We start from the raw sequence: 12,937 nt of genomic DNA, 5'->3' as shown, positions 1-12,937 counted from the left end.
TAAAAGTTGCACATCATGCATGATTTCTTTTTTTTATAAAATAGTCAGAATAGGCTTTATTCTGCAGCACTGTGTTGAGATGAAATGTGATTCTTTCATGGCTTTTGCGGAAGCTTCCTTCTGGCTGTACCTACCTCTGTAACGGACAAGAACTTTTCAAGTTCCTGTGATTGATTCTGACGAGACCATTGAATTGAATATAAGTCCAAAGTTGTGGTGTTATTATCTTGTATGAAGTTGAAAGGGCATATTTGTTTATTAATTTTAGGCAGGCTCTTAGAGTGAGCCTGTTTTACTTAACACAATGTCTACAATGTTGAGTGTTTTTGTCAATGTATCTTTATTAGAACATCCAATGGTGCCACTTTACACCATGCAAAGGGCATGGTCCTCTACACCTGTGAAATTATACAATGTGCTGCTTATTAGAGGTATGGCAGGCTTTTCCTTTCTCTTTTCAGAGGCAGACTTATGATCATTATTGATACTGATTTTAATTGACTAATTAATCTTTTGCCTTGTGTAATGATTACAAATTTTAAATACACTTTCATGGTTTCGACTTTGAATCTTGTCCCATATTGTTTCTCCTGTGTGGATTTTCCTTTATTTGCCTAGGGCTCTTGTCCTTTGAAAGTCACAAAGCCCTGCCCATCCAATCAGCCTTTCATTAGTAGAAAGTGACAACAGTGTGTGGAAGTGAAGGAAGGTTATGAGTATATTTAAGCTATTTGGGGCACATTTGTGCAAATTTGATGCAAAATCTTAATTGAAATTGCAGCTCCAAATATTGTCAGAATAGGTGGTCCTGGAATCGTGTGGATTAATACCGGTAGGGCATGTGAAGAGAGTTTTTTTGCTTGCGTGGTTTGAGTTGTTATGCGAACTGTGACAGTTTATTTGTTTTGTCTTGAGGTGTGTGATTTGGAGTGAAAAAATCACTCTGCAGGATGGTACACTGCAGCAGTGTTATGGCAATAGTATTTTGTGTTCCATGTTGCACAAGAGTCGAAGTTGAAATCTGTCCTGCAATCTAATGTTTTGTATGAACTTTTGAAATTGTTTTATTCTGAATTTGATAATATTGTAAATTAATGTGATTTATGTTCTAACGTTTTCTGGATTTATGTATAAGTTGACAACATTTAAGGAAGTCCAAGATCTTGGGATAACATATTAAGGTTGTCTGGTCAAGGCGTGTGGCATCACATCAGGTTCTTTGTTAAAGTCTTGTGAAATCCTTAATTGTCTAGTTACGTATGAAATATTTAGAATGATTTTGTTAATTTCCTGTACGGAAATAGACACACTGACCTAAGCTTGTGGTACTGCATGTCAAGAACCTATCATTGTGTGATTGAAAACACTCTAAGTGGTGGGTGTTTCGCCTTTTCTGTGAAGAGTTTGATTTTCCATCCTGTATCCCAATATGCAAACAAGGTATTTGTTTTGGCTTCAGTATTGCATTTCACGTCTAATTTTGAAATCGTATTATGATTGGTGGAGTTAGCTTTGTGTTTGTGAGCTAGGTTGAGGTAACAATATGTGTGCATTTGAATAAGCCGCTGATTTCGCTAATGGAGAAGATGCTACACATCTGTTTGGTACCCCTCCACATGAGATGCTGATGGATCACGGATTACATACATGTCCATAGCTCAAAGAATGGAATAGCATTACGGCTGACAATAGGAAACTACAGTGTTCTATGTATGGTTCATTTGAAGTGTAGAAGATTGAGAATTTGAGGTGTGCAATGTTTGATTTGAAACTGCAGCTTAGATCTGCACAGTACAAATCTTTGAATGAGGGGGACTATGTGGCAAATGGAAGAGCATGTAAGAAAATGCTAAAAGGACTCATTGGTAAGGCTGTTACATATTGGATGGACATATGATTGCATTTATGAAACAATTCACGGGGACAGGAAGTTCTGGAAACTATAGGTGCTTTCCAAGAATTTACTGAAGAGACAGAGAGAATAAAGACAAAAGGTGAAAAAATAGGGATAAGAAAGAGATAGAAAAGAATGAGAGTGATTCAGAGGGAACGGATTAGTTAATTAACATATTGTTGAGTTGCAAGAAGATTGTTGACTAAAAAAGACCACTTCTGTGCAATGAAGGTCAAGTGACATATGCACAGGTGCAGGGAGAGGGGCAGGAGAGCTGAATGTCAGAAGAGATGAGGCATTTCCAAGTTTGTCTTTACATGGTAAGATGAGAAGGATGGAAATGAATACCTTTGGGTTACTAGGCGATTTGAAATTATTTGTAAAAAAAAGAATTAATAAAGACAAAAATGTAAAATGCAATAAATACGAATTGTCATACTTGGGCACAGATTTAGGAAAATGTGCTCATCAAGCATATGGAAAACTTCAAGAGCTGGCTAGAAACCTAAAGTAGATTTGACACAGAAGAGAGTTTGAGAACCACATAAAATATGGAGGTCTATGAATGAATTATGAATTTCAATCCCAGAACATTTCAGTGTACTCTCATAGAATTAATAGAAACAATTAACAAATGGATACACATTGCCAGATATAGAGAAGAATGGTTAAAATCGGAACCTTGACCCTTTCAGGAAGGTTGCTCCCCCTCCGCACAGCACCTCCTGTGTGTCCCTGCCCCAGCTGCCGCTGCTGAGGAAATTCGAGGCCCTCCTCCACCCGCAGGCTACCACCTGCGCCTCATCCCTGGTGGCCAGTAGTAGGCCGTAGGTTTGCTGATCCTCCAGTGTATTGCTTGTATTGTCTTTCATTGCTCTCTTTGTAGTGACTGCATTATCATTGTTGTTTCTGTCACTGCTGTTGTCTGTCTCCCCTGCTGCCTGTACGTGCTCTGTGCCTGTTCTCTCCCTCTGTTCCCCTCGCTGTCCCCGTGTCTCTCTGCCCGGTTTCCCTTCTGCTTCCCTTGCTGCCCCCGTGTCTCTCTGCCTGGTTTTTACTTCTGCTCCCCTCGCGGCCCCCGTGTCTCTCTGCCCGTTTTTGCCTTCTGTTGCTTAGCTGCTCCTGCATTTCTGTGACCTTTCTGCCCTTTCTTGTGACCTTTGTGCCCTCTGTGCCACTCATTTCCCCCTGTTTTTTTGTGACCTTTCTGCCCTTTCCTGGGTCCTTTCTGCCTCTGTGCCACTCGTTTCCCCCATTTTTTTGTGACCTTTCTGCCCTTTCTTGGGACCTTTCTGCCTTCTGTACCACTCGTTTCCCCCCATTTTTTGTGACCTTTTTGCCCTTCTTGTGACCTTTTTGCCTTCTGTGCCACTTGTTTCCCCCTGTATTCTTGTGACCTTTTTGCCTTCTGTGCCACTCGTTTCCCCCTCAATTGTTGTGCCCTTTTGCCTTCTATTTTTTTCATCGCCCCTCACTGCCCACGCCGCTGTGTCCCCTGCGGCTCTGCCCCCTGACTGCCCATTTGCTGCCCCCGCCTCCCGCCTCCCAGCTGCTCCTCATTCCCACCTCCCCATACATGGCGTGGCAAGCACATCTGTGCCCATCCGCACCTGGACCGCGCCCAGCGCCAGAACCCCTGGCCCCCACACCCGCCATGACCACTGCTGCCACTACGACACCAGAACTCTGCACGCTATCAACCCCGGACGGACACACAACTGCTTCAAGGCCGCCCCGAAACACACACACGGTCCTTTCACCTGCCGGAACTGCAGCTACACCAGCCACAGAGCCGACGAACCACCCGCCAAGAAAGACCTCAACCACCTCTGATGCATTATTCTGAACACCCGCTCCCCACGCAAACACGCAGTCGAGCTTTGGGACCTGCTCAACACAACCTCCCCGGATGTCGCCTTCCTGACAGAGACCTGGTTGAACAACTCCTCCGCACTCGACATCGCCATAGCCATCCCAGACGGCTACAAGATCACCCACAGAGACCGCACCAACGGAGTCGGAGGAGGAATCGCCATTGTCCACAAGAACAGCATCAGGGTCTCGACTAGCACCGACGACGCGCTCAGCACCGCCGAACACATGCATTTCCAGATCCACACTGACCCCAACTCCACCCTCAGAGGCACCCTCGTCTACCGACCCCCTGGACCCCGCCCCCAGTTCAGCAACTCCATCCCCGACTTCATCAGCACGCATGCCCTGACCTCCACTGACTACATCCTCCTCGGAGACCTGAACGTTCACCTTGAGAACAACAACGACAGCAACTCCATCACTCTGATCAAAACCTCGCCAACCTTGGACTGAGGCAATTCGTCAAAACGCCCACCCACTCCGCCGGCCACACGCTCGACGCCGTCTTCTCCTCAAGCCCGCATGTCTCCGTCAGCCACACCACTGAACTCCTCTGGACCGACCACTGCTGCATCCACTTCACCTTCCAGAAACCCACCACACACCACTGCACCCAACAGATCCCCCGCCGCTGCTGGAGCAAAATCACCGAAGACCAACTGCATGCAAACCTCGCTCTCAGCCCACCCACCGAACCCTCCAACACCGAAGTCGCTGCACACAACCTCAGACGCTGGATCGAGGACTGCGCCAACACCCTCGCCCTGCTGAAGAAACCCCCCACAGAGACACCAGCAAGAGGGCCAGCTGGTTTACCCCAGAACTCCTAGATTCCAAGCAAGCCTGCCGTAAACTAGAGAAGAAATGGCACAGTGAACAAACTCTGGGCAGCCACGCAGCACACAAGGATGCCGTCCGCAACCACCACCACCTCATCAGGGCTGCCAAGAAGACCTCCTTCAAAGACTGCCTCAACACACACGACAGCAAGGAGCTCTTCAACATCGTGAAGGAACTCTCCAACCCCAGCTGCAACACCAATGACATCCCGCCGTCGCAAGCCCTGTGCGACTCCGTCGCCTCCTTCTTCCACCGCAAGACAGCAGACATCCACGACAGCTTCAACACCCAGACAGCCCCAACAGACAGCAACACAACAGACCCTCAGCACACCATCGACCACGACCCCCTGCTAGCCTGGGCTAGCGTGGGCATCGATGACACCATAAAGACCATGCGCACAATCCACTCCGGCTCTCCGTCAGACCCATTCCCGCACCACGTCTTCAACAGAGCAAGCAGCTCCATAGCCCCCTACTGGCGCAACATCATCAATATCTCCCTTGAGACCGCGACCTTCCCAGAGATCTGGAAACACGCCGAGATCAACGCCCGACTCAAAAAACCTAAAGCAGACCCAAGAGACCTCAAGAACTTCCGGCCCATCTCTCTGCTCCCCTTCCCGGCCAAGGTCATTGAGAAAACCATCAACAGACAGCTAACCCGATACCTCGAAGAAAACAGAATCCTGGACCCTTCCCAGTCGGGGTACTGCAGCAACCACAGCACCGAGACTACCCTCATCGCCTCCACCAACGATATCAGGGCCCTACTGGACAACAGCGAGACCACAGCACTCATCCACCTAGACCTTTCTGCCACCTTCGACACCGTCTGCCACTGCACACTTTGGACCACCTCCTTTCTCTCCGGCAGAACCCAGAGCGTCCGCCTCCCCCATTCCGTTCCAGAGCCTCCGAGAAAATCTGCGGCGTACCCCAGGGATCCTCCCTCAGCCCGACGCTGTTCAACATTTACATGGCCCCACTCACACACGTACCCCAACAGCACAGCCTCAAGATAATCTCCTACGCCTAAAACAAATTCTATAGTTCAAACCATTCTAGCTTATTTAAATTAGAGACTTACTTTATGGAACAAACTTTTTTGATATGTTGTATTCTTTATATAATTCTCCCAAACGTTCTATTTTTCCTTGTCCTGAAACACGGACTCTTTGACTACTTAAATGTGTAACTGATCATTGCTTTAATTAGAATTCTTAATTGATTAATGCCATTGCTTTAATGAAATCTTGTTAATAAATCCTTATTGAAATTATTTAAATTCCTCTTATCATATTTTGTGGTGTCTAATGGTTCCACTGTTTCTGGAAATATACTTAAATGCTTGCTCCTAAGCACTTCTTATCAACAAACCATAATACCAGTGGTAGGGCTTGTATGACAATTATACTCATCTATTAAGATTCAAGTAACCCAGCACCATCTCTTTCTTACTGGAGATAAACGAAAAAAAACGTTAATATGTATTTTAACCTTAACTGTAACTCAGTGGATTCAAGTTCTGGTTAGATAATGTGTATCCATTGAAAACAATTTTTTTTATATTTGCTGTCCTACTGCCAACAATTTAGTGAACCCCCAAAAAACATAGGTGGGCAATTTCTGGCATTTAAATTACTCTTGTGATTCAGCAACAAAGTCATTTATTTATTCATTGTGCAGCGCTTTACGGCAGGATGACCCAAATGGGCGTCAGAATGTTTTTATGGGGAGCAGTACCCACTACCAAACGGAGAGTTCATATAAGGACAGTGTTGGACCTGGCCTTTCTTTGCAGGGTTATCCCCAAACCTTTAGGCTTGCTCCCCCTATTTTCATGACCCTCTTTTTGGGGGGTATAGGACTCTGGACATTTTACCACTGCTAATCAGTTCTAAATTGCATGTGGGATAATTGGTTTACATTTGTTTGGCATATTTAATTTACTTGTAAGTCCCTTGTAAAGTGGTACGCCATTTACCCAGGGCCTGTAAATTAAATGCTACTAGTGGGCCAGCAGCACTGCTTGTGCCACCCACTGACATAACCTTTCAAACCTGTCTCAGGCCTGACACTGCGGGGCCTATGCGTGCAGTTCACTGCTACTTTAGCTTGGTATTTAAAAGCACTTGCCAAGTCTTAAACTCCCATTTTACTACATATAGGTCACCCACGAGGTAGACCAAAGGTAGCCGTTCGGGCAGGGTAATGTGTACGGGTAGGGTGCCGTGTAAGTAAAAGGTAGGACATGTGCCTTCATTGTATGACATGTCCTGGTAGTAACAAACTGCACATCCTCCTAGACCTCTCTGCCACCTTCGACACCGTCTGCCACCGCACACTAAGCGCACGCCTCCATGTCGCAGGGATCCGAGACAAGGCTCTGGAATCGACCACCTCCTTCCTCTCCGGCAGAACCCAGAGCGTCCGCCTCCCCCTGTTCCGTTCTGAAGCCTCTGAGATCATCTGCGGCGTACCCCAAGGATCTTCCCTCAGCCCGACACTGTTCAACATTTACATGGCCCGCTCGCACACGTCGCCCGACAGCACGACCTCAACATAATCTCCTATGCCGACGACACTCAACTGATCCTCTCCCTCACCAAGGACCCCATCACCGCCAAAGCCAACCTCCATGAAGGAATGAAGGCCGTCGCCAACTGGATGAAGATCAGCCGTCTGAAGCTGAACTCGGACAAGAAGGAGGTCCTCATTCTCGGCTCCAACCCGTCAGCCTGGGATGACTCCTGGTGGCCAACTGAACTGGGGGCAGCCCGACCCCAACTGACCATGCACGCAAACTGGGAATCATCCTCGACTCAACGCTCACAATGACCAAGCAAGTCAACGCCGTCTCCTCCTCCTGCTTCAACACCCTCCGCATGCGCCACAAGATCTACAGATGGATCCTGACAGATACAAGAAAGACAGTCACCCAGGCCCTCATCAGCAGCAGACTCGACTACGGAAATGCCTTCTATGCCGGAGCCCCGACCAAGCTTATCAATCGACTACAATGCATCCAAAATGCCTCAGCACGACTGATCGTCGATGTACCACGACACGGTCACATCACCCCCCACCTGAGAAACCTGCACTGGCTCCCCGTCAACAAGAGGATATCCTTCAAGCTCCTCATCCACGCACACAAGGCACTCCACAAGACCGGCCCAGCCTACCTCAACAGACGGCTCTCTTTCTACACTCCAACCACAAGCTCCGCTCCGCCGACCTCTCACTCGCCACTGTCCCGCGCATCCGAAGAACAACCACCTGCGGGAGATCCTTCTCCCACCTCGCTGCCAAGACATGGAACACCCTCCCACTGAGCCTACGACAGACCCAAGACCTGCTGACCTTCAGGAGGATACTAAAGACCTTGCCGTTCGATCAGTAGCGGCCCCCACCGCCCCCCCCGTGCCTTGAGACCCTCACGGGTATGTAGTGCACTTACAAATGACTGATTGATTGAACCTCCTGATATGCCTGAGGGGTTGAAAAAGAATAAAAAGAAAACCAAGGAAAGTGTGAGTGATTCCGAAAGTGATGTGACTGTTAAGAAAGGTTTTCGTGGGGAGTAGTGCATGGTGGAGCATATGTTCATGTGTCATAGACAAAACCGATCTCTACATATTCAAGTCAAATTTGACAAACTTAGAGAAAAACCAGAGAATCAATGTACAGAGGTGGAGAGCATTGTAACTCAAAGGTACTTTGGACTGATTTGAATACATTATTTGAAATAATTGTCCAAAGAGATTTCTGGTACGAGTATGCAGGCCTGATTTAGATCTAGGCAGATCTGATCCTGCCATCACTTTTACAACGGTTTCTCCGCCCGCCTACTTGGTGGTGAGCCAACTCAATTTAGATGCTGGTGGGTCTTTGGACAATAGGCCATCCGAGTGCCACCTTCTCGCCATACTTTTCCTGCCGCATCGACAGCGCCATAGGTAAAAGTGGCTGTTGGAGGGTGTCCAGTCAGATTACCTCTGGGTAAAATTATGATGTGCCTCTTTCTGTTGAGGAACCTGTGGTGAGGAAACTTCCACACTTGAGTTGGCAGAAATGGAAGAGATATGAGGTAGAAGCGTAACTTTTCTTTCTATTTTTCACTTCTATTTCTGTCTTGAACCCAACTGTCCAAGTCCTTCCTTTGCTGCGGCTACTTGACCATGAAGAAAATCAACTCTGTTGTTGCCGGTATCGAAGGTAAGCTTCTTTTTTATTTGTTTTCCTATACTTGTATGTTTGCATTTATCCTGGACTCATGCATTTTTTAATTGTTCTTACATCCAATTTTAATGCATTAGTTTTCTTTTTACGACATATTCTTCAAAACAGGGAGGGTAGACAGACACTCAGTTTATCAAGTAACACTCTTTCCCACCGTGGGATCCAAAGACTATTCTGTGGGCGTGTGTGCCAATCCACTGTGGTTAATTTGTGAATGGAAATGGAAAAGGGGGAATAAATCACTCAGCGGTTCAAAAGCGCAAGCGCTATTCGCGAGCAAGACGCAGCTTGTACAACTGATCATAACATACCTTACTCGAGGAGCGGCATCGCACGAAGCGCACAAGTCAATGCTTTCTTTTTGAGTGAAGGGCCGGTATTTGGCAAGTAGATTCTAAGCGGTTGCATCCGGTTTGTCTGGGTCATGCATGAGCAATTGGAGTAATTTATGTGACTTCTGGGGGATGTAGTTCCCTTCTACCAAATAAGGAAACCCTTTGAAACAGAATCATTCTGCACAGAAATTCTATGCTGATTCGTTCCAAAAGAACGAAAAAACCTTCAGTCACAGTACACAATTAGCCCATCTAGTTGGCCTGTCAATATGATACAAGTTGTAAAGTTCCATAATTTCATTTAACCCATCCACTGCAGTGTTGAATTTTATGATTAACAATGTCTCTCTGTCAGTTAGTCATCTATCCAAGTCACCAGCATGGGGATCTGCTTCAATTTATGATATTATTGTCCACAGTAATTTATTCTCAGCATGATTCTGGCTAATTCAATAACTGACCAATGGAGCAGTTAGTACCTTGTTACGAACCCTAGATTTGTGTTGTGTGATCCGCTTTCGGACTTCTTGCTTAGTTTTTCCAATATACAGTTTGGGGCATGGGCACAATATTCTCTAAACCACATTTTTAGTTTTGCAATTGGAAGAGGAACCATATTTCCAATTGATGTTGTTATGTGAGAACAAAGACCCTTCAATGGTTAGGTTGCAGCACACACATATGCCACACCTATGATAGCCAACAATGGGCGATAGTTTAAACTGTTCTTGCAGTGTATTCTTGATCGATGTCTTGGATAATGCTGCACGTACCACCTGATTACCAATACTGCTTTCTTTTTTGAGTGCAAAAAGAGGCTTATTGAATGACACACTTACATTTTGTATCAGATGCCAATTCTGATTGATAACTTTTTCAGTTGGATGGTCCTGGGACAAAATGCAGTGACACACATGAGACGCTCGGTTTCAGGTTTCTCTTTTTTGCGTAGGAGCTCTTCACGTGGTATCCACCAAGCTCTCTTCATAGCATGTTGTAATCGTTTATTAGGATAGCCTCGTGCTTTCAATTTTTTAATCAAATTCGATGCAGAAAGATGTCATCTGTTTTATATGAACAATTACTTTTGATCCTTAAGAATTGTCCAAATGGTAGATTCTCACAAAGACTACGCGGATGGTGACTGGTATAATGCAAGGCTTTGTTCCTATCTGTTGGTTTTGTGTGAAGTGTAGTTATTAATAAACCTTCACAGTCATACATTTCAACATCCAGAAACATCATTCTCCAAGAATTGTGGTGTAGAGTGAATTTGATGTCTGAAGTTATTTCATTCAGCCAACCATGAAATTCAATAAGTTTGTCAACTTGGCCTGCCCATATGAAGAATATATTGTCTATGTACCAGACCCAGTTAAAGATATATTGGTGGAAAAGGTTGTTACTGTATATGTACTTATCCTAAAAAGTTGGTGATGTAAAGTACTGCTAGCTCTGGCGCGAACAGACAGCCCATGGCAGTCCCCTTAGTCTGAAAATAAAAATCATCTCCAAATTTGAAATAGTTTTTTTCTAAGTGTAAAGCTTGCTAGGCTCGTGATAAACTGCATAGGGACTCTTTCCGGTTTCGGTCTTGTTTCCAAGTACATTTCAATGCCTTATAGCCCTTCTTCTTGGGGTATTTGCGTATTCAGCGACACTACATCCAGCGTGACCAGTATCTGCTCTCCAGCTGTGAACTCCCTTGTTTTTATTTTGTTTATGAAGTCCATCAGGTCTCTGAAGTATGAGGATACATCTTCTAGGAATGGCTTTAGAAAGAAATCCAAATATTTTGATATTGGTTCCAAAATTGACTCGCATCCTGACACTATAGGACGGCCTGGTGGATTTTTCTCACTTTTATGCACCTTACGTAGCATATATATCAGTGGTACTCTAATCAAAGTCATTCGGTCTGATGAAACCTCTATCAAATCCATGTTTTAAAATAAGTGATAATTCACCTTGCGCTTCTAGAGTTTCCTATAGCATTCAGGGTTGCTAATTTGTCTTAGTGCCTCTTTTATGGTAATCAGGAGTGCCCCATACCACAATTTCACCACCTTTATCAGCTGGTTTGATGGTTATTGAGGAATCATTTTTGAGAGTTGTTAGTGCCTCCTTTTGTATGTTTGAAATGTTGTGTTTGACAAAGTTTCTTTTCTTTTCCATTTCACTGATTGCTGATAACACTGTACGCTCAAAAATCACAATCTCTTTAGGGGTTTTATTTGGTGAAGGGCAAAAGTTGGATTTGTTCCCCAGCTCAAAGGTTCAATAGTAGATGGAAAAGTGTTTTCCAGAAAGAAAGCCTTTAAACAAATTTTGCGGCAAAATTCAGTCACCTCAGATTTCATTTAAACAAAAACTGCAAATTTTGTTGGCACAAATGAAAAGCCTTTTCCCAAAATGCTCTCTTCTGCTGTAGAAAATGATCGATTGGATGAATTGTAAATGGGGGACGGAACTAGGTCTTGTAGTACTTGCCCCTCGTTGTTAACTCCCAAGCTTGGTTCATGTACCTGCTTCTTGCTCGTGGCCGTTGCTGACCTCTGCCTAAAAAAGGAGCAGATTGTGGTTGTTGATTCTTTCCTTGGAGATTGCTATTTAATCTTCCTCCCTCAGTGTCTGATTCACCACCTGACGCAGATGATGTCTGAAAAGGAAATAAATTTGTATTTGGACCTAGCTTGGTATTCCGGATGAAATCATCTGGAATATTTACGTGAATAGAAGTCCGTTTGTAAATATGGGTAAGTTGTCGCTAAGGAAAGGTTATTTTTATCATTCACAAATTTAGCACCTTTTTGGTTTATTGTGAAGTCTTTAAACTCCGCTATTTTCGTGTGTGAAGAATGCAGGCATGTGGGAGCAGTAGTGGTAAGAGGGTTACAGGGGGGTAGCTAAGTGAGGCCATTGCTGCCAGCGAAGCCCAGGCCAACCTTAAGAGACTCCTTGACATCTATGAGGACAACTAAGGAGTGATGGGCCAGATAGTAGGGGACCCCTGGGAGATGAAGTAGCTACAGAGGTCCATAGATCAACGACTAGAGGTCCACAATCAGAAGGGCGTCAAGCTGATCAGGATGCTGAGGGAGATAAGTGCAAAACTCAGCAGGACTTTTCCTCCAACAACTGAACCTTCGTCTGGTACTATAACATCTCGCCCATTAACATCTGTAGCTGCCACATGAAGGGAGGCACTGAGTGAAGAGGAGTCCTCAGAAACCCCTGACCCTGTGGCAGCAGATCTCCTTACCCATCAGGGTCTGCGTCATCCTTGTACAAATCCAGGAGTAAGAGGTGTCACACCTGATGTCCTACTTTGTGCCCCACAGCTTCACTTTTTGACTCTCTGTAGGAAACAGGCACTGTATATACTATACCAAAAAGAGGTATAGTGTGCACAGTACTGAGTATGATGAGTCTCCAAAGGTAGGACTGAGGTTAAAGTAGATAATACCTTAGTTTCAAGTTAGTGGTAGTTGGGCTGAGCAGTTAGGCTTATCAGACGGTAGGTTAAGCATTTATTGTACACACTCAGGCAAGGATGTATGACATACACCCAAAGACTGAATCCAGACCAATTGGTTATACAAAAAGTTACTTTGTTGTTTTATTACTAGAACCAAGAACCTCAACACCATCAGCTGGGCTCCCCAAGGTCAGGGGCGGAGGATGCAGGGGTGCCTTTTGGTGTCTGGTTTTCTCAGCTGGTTCTAGTTGCAGTTGGGGGTACACTTCGAACA

This window comes from Lissotriton helveticus, chromosome 8, assembly GCF_964261635.1.
Source record: "Lissotriton helveticus chromosome 8, aLisHel1.1, whole genome shotgun sequence".
Lineage (NCBI taxonomy): Eukaryota > Metazoa > Chordata > Amphibia > Caudata > Salamandridae > Lissotriton > Lissotriton helveticus.
Note: the sequence above shows the minus strand (reverse complement) of the source record.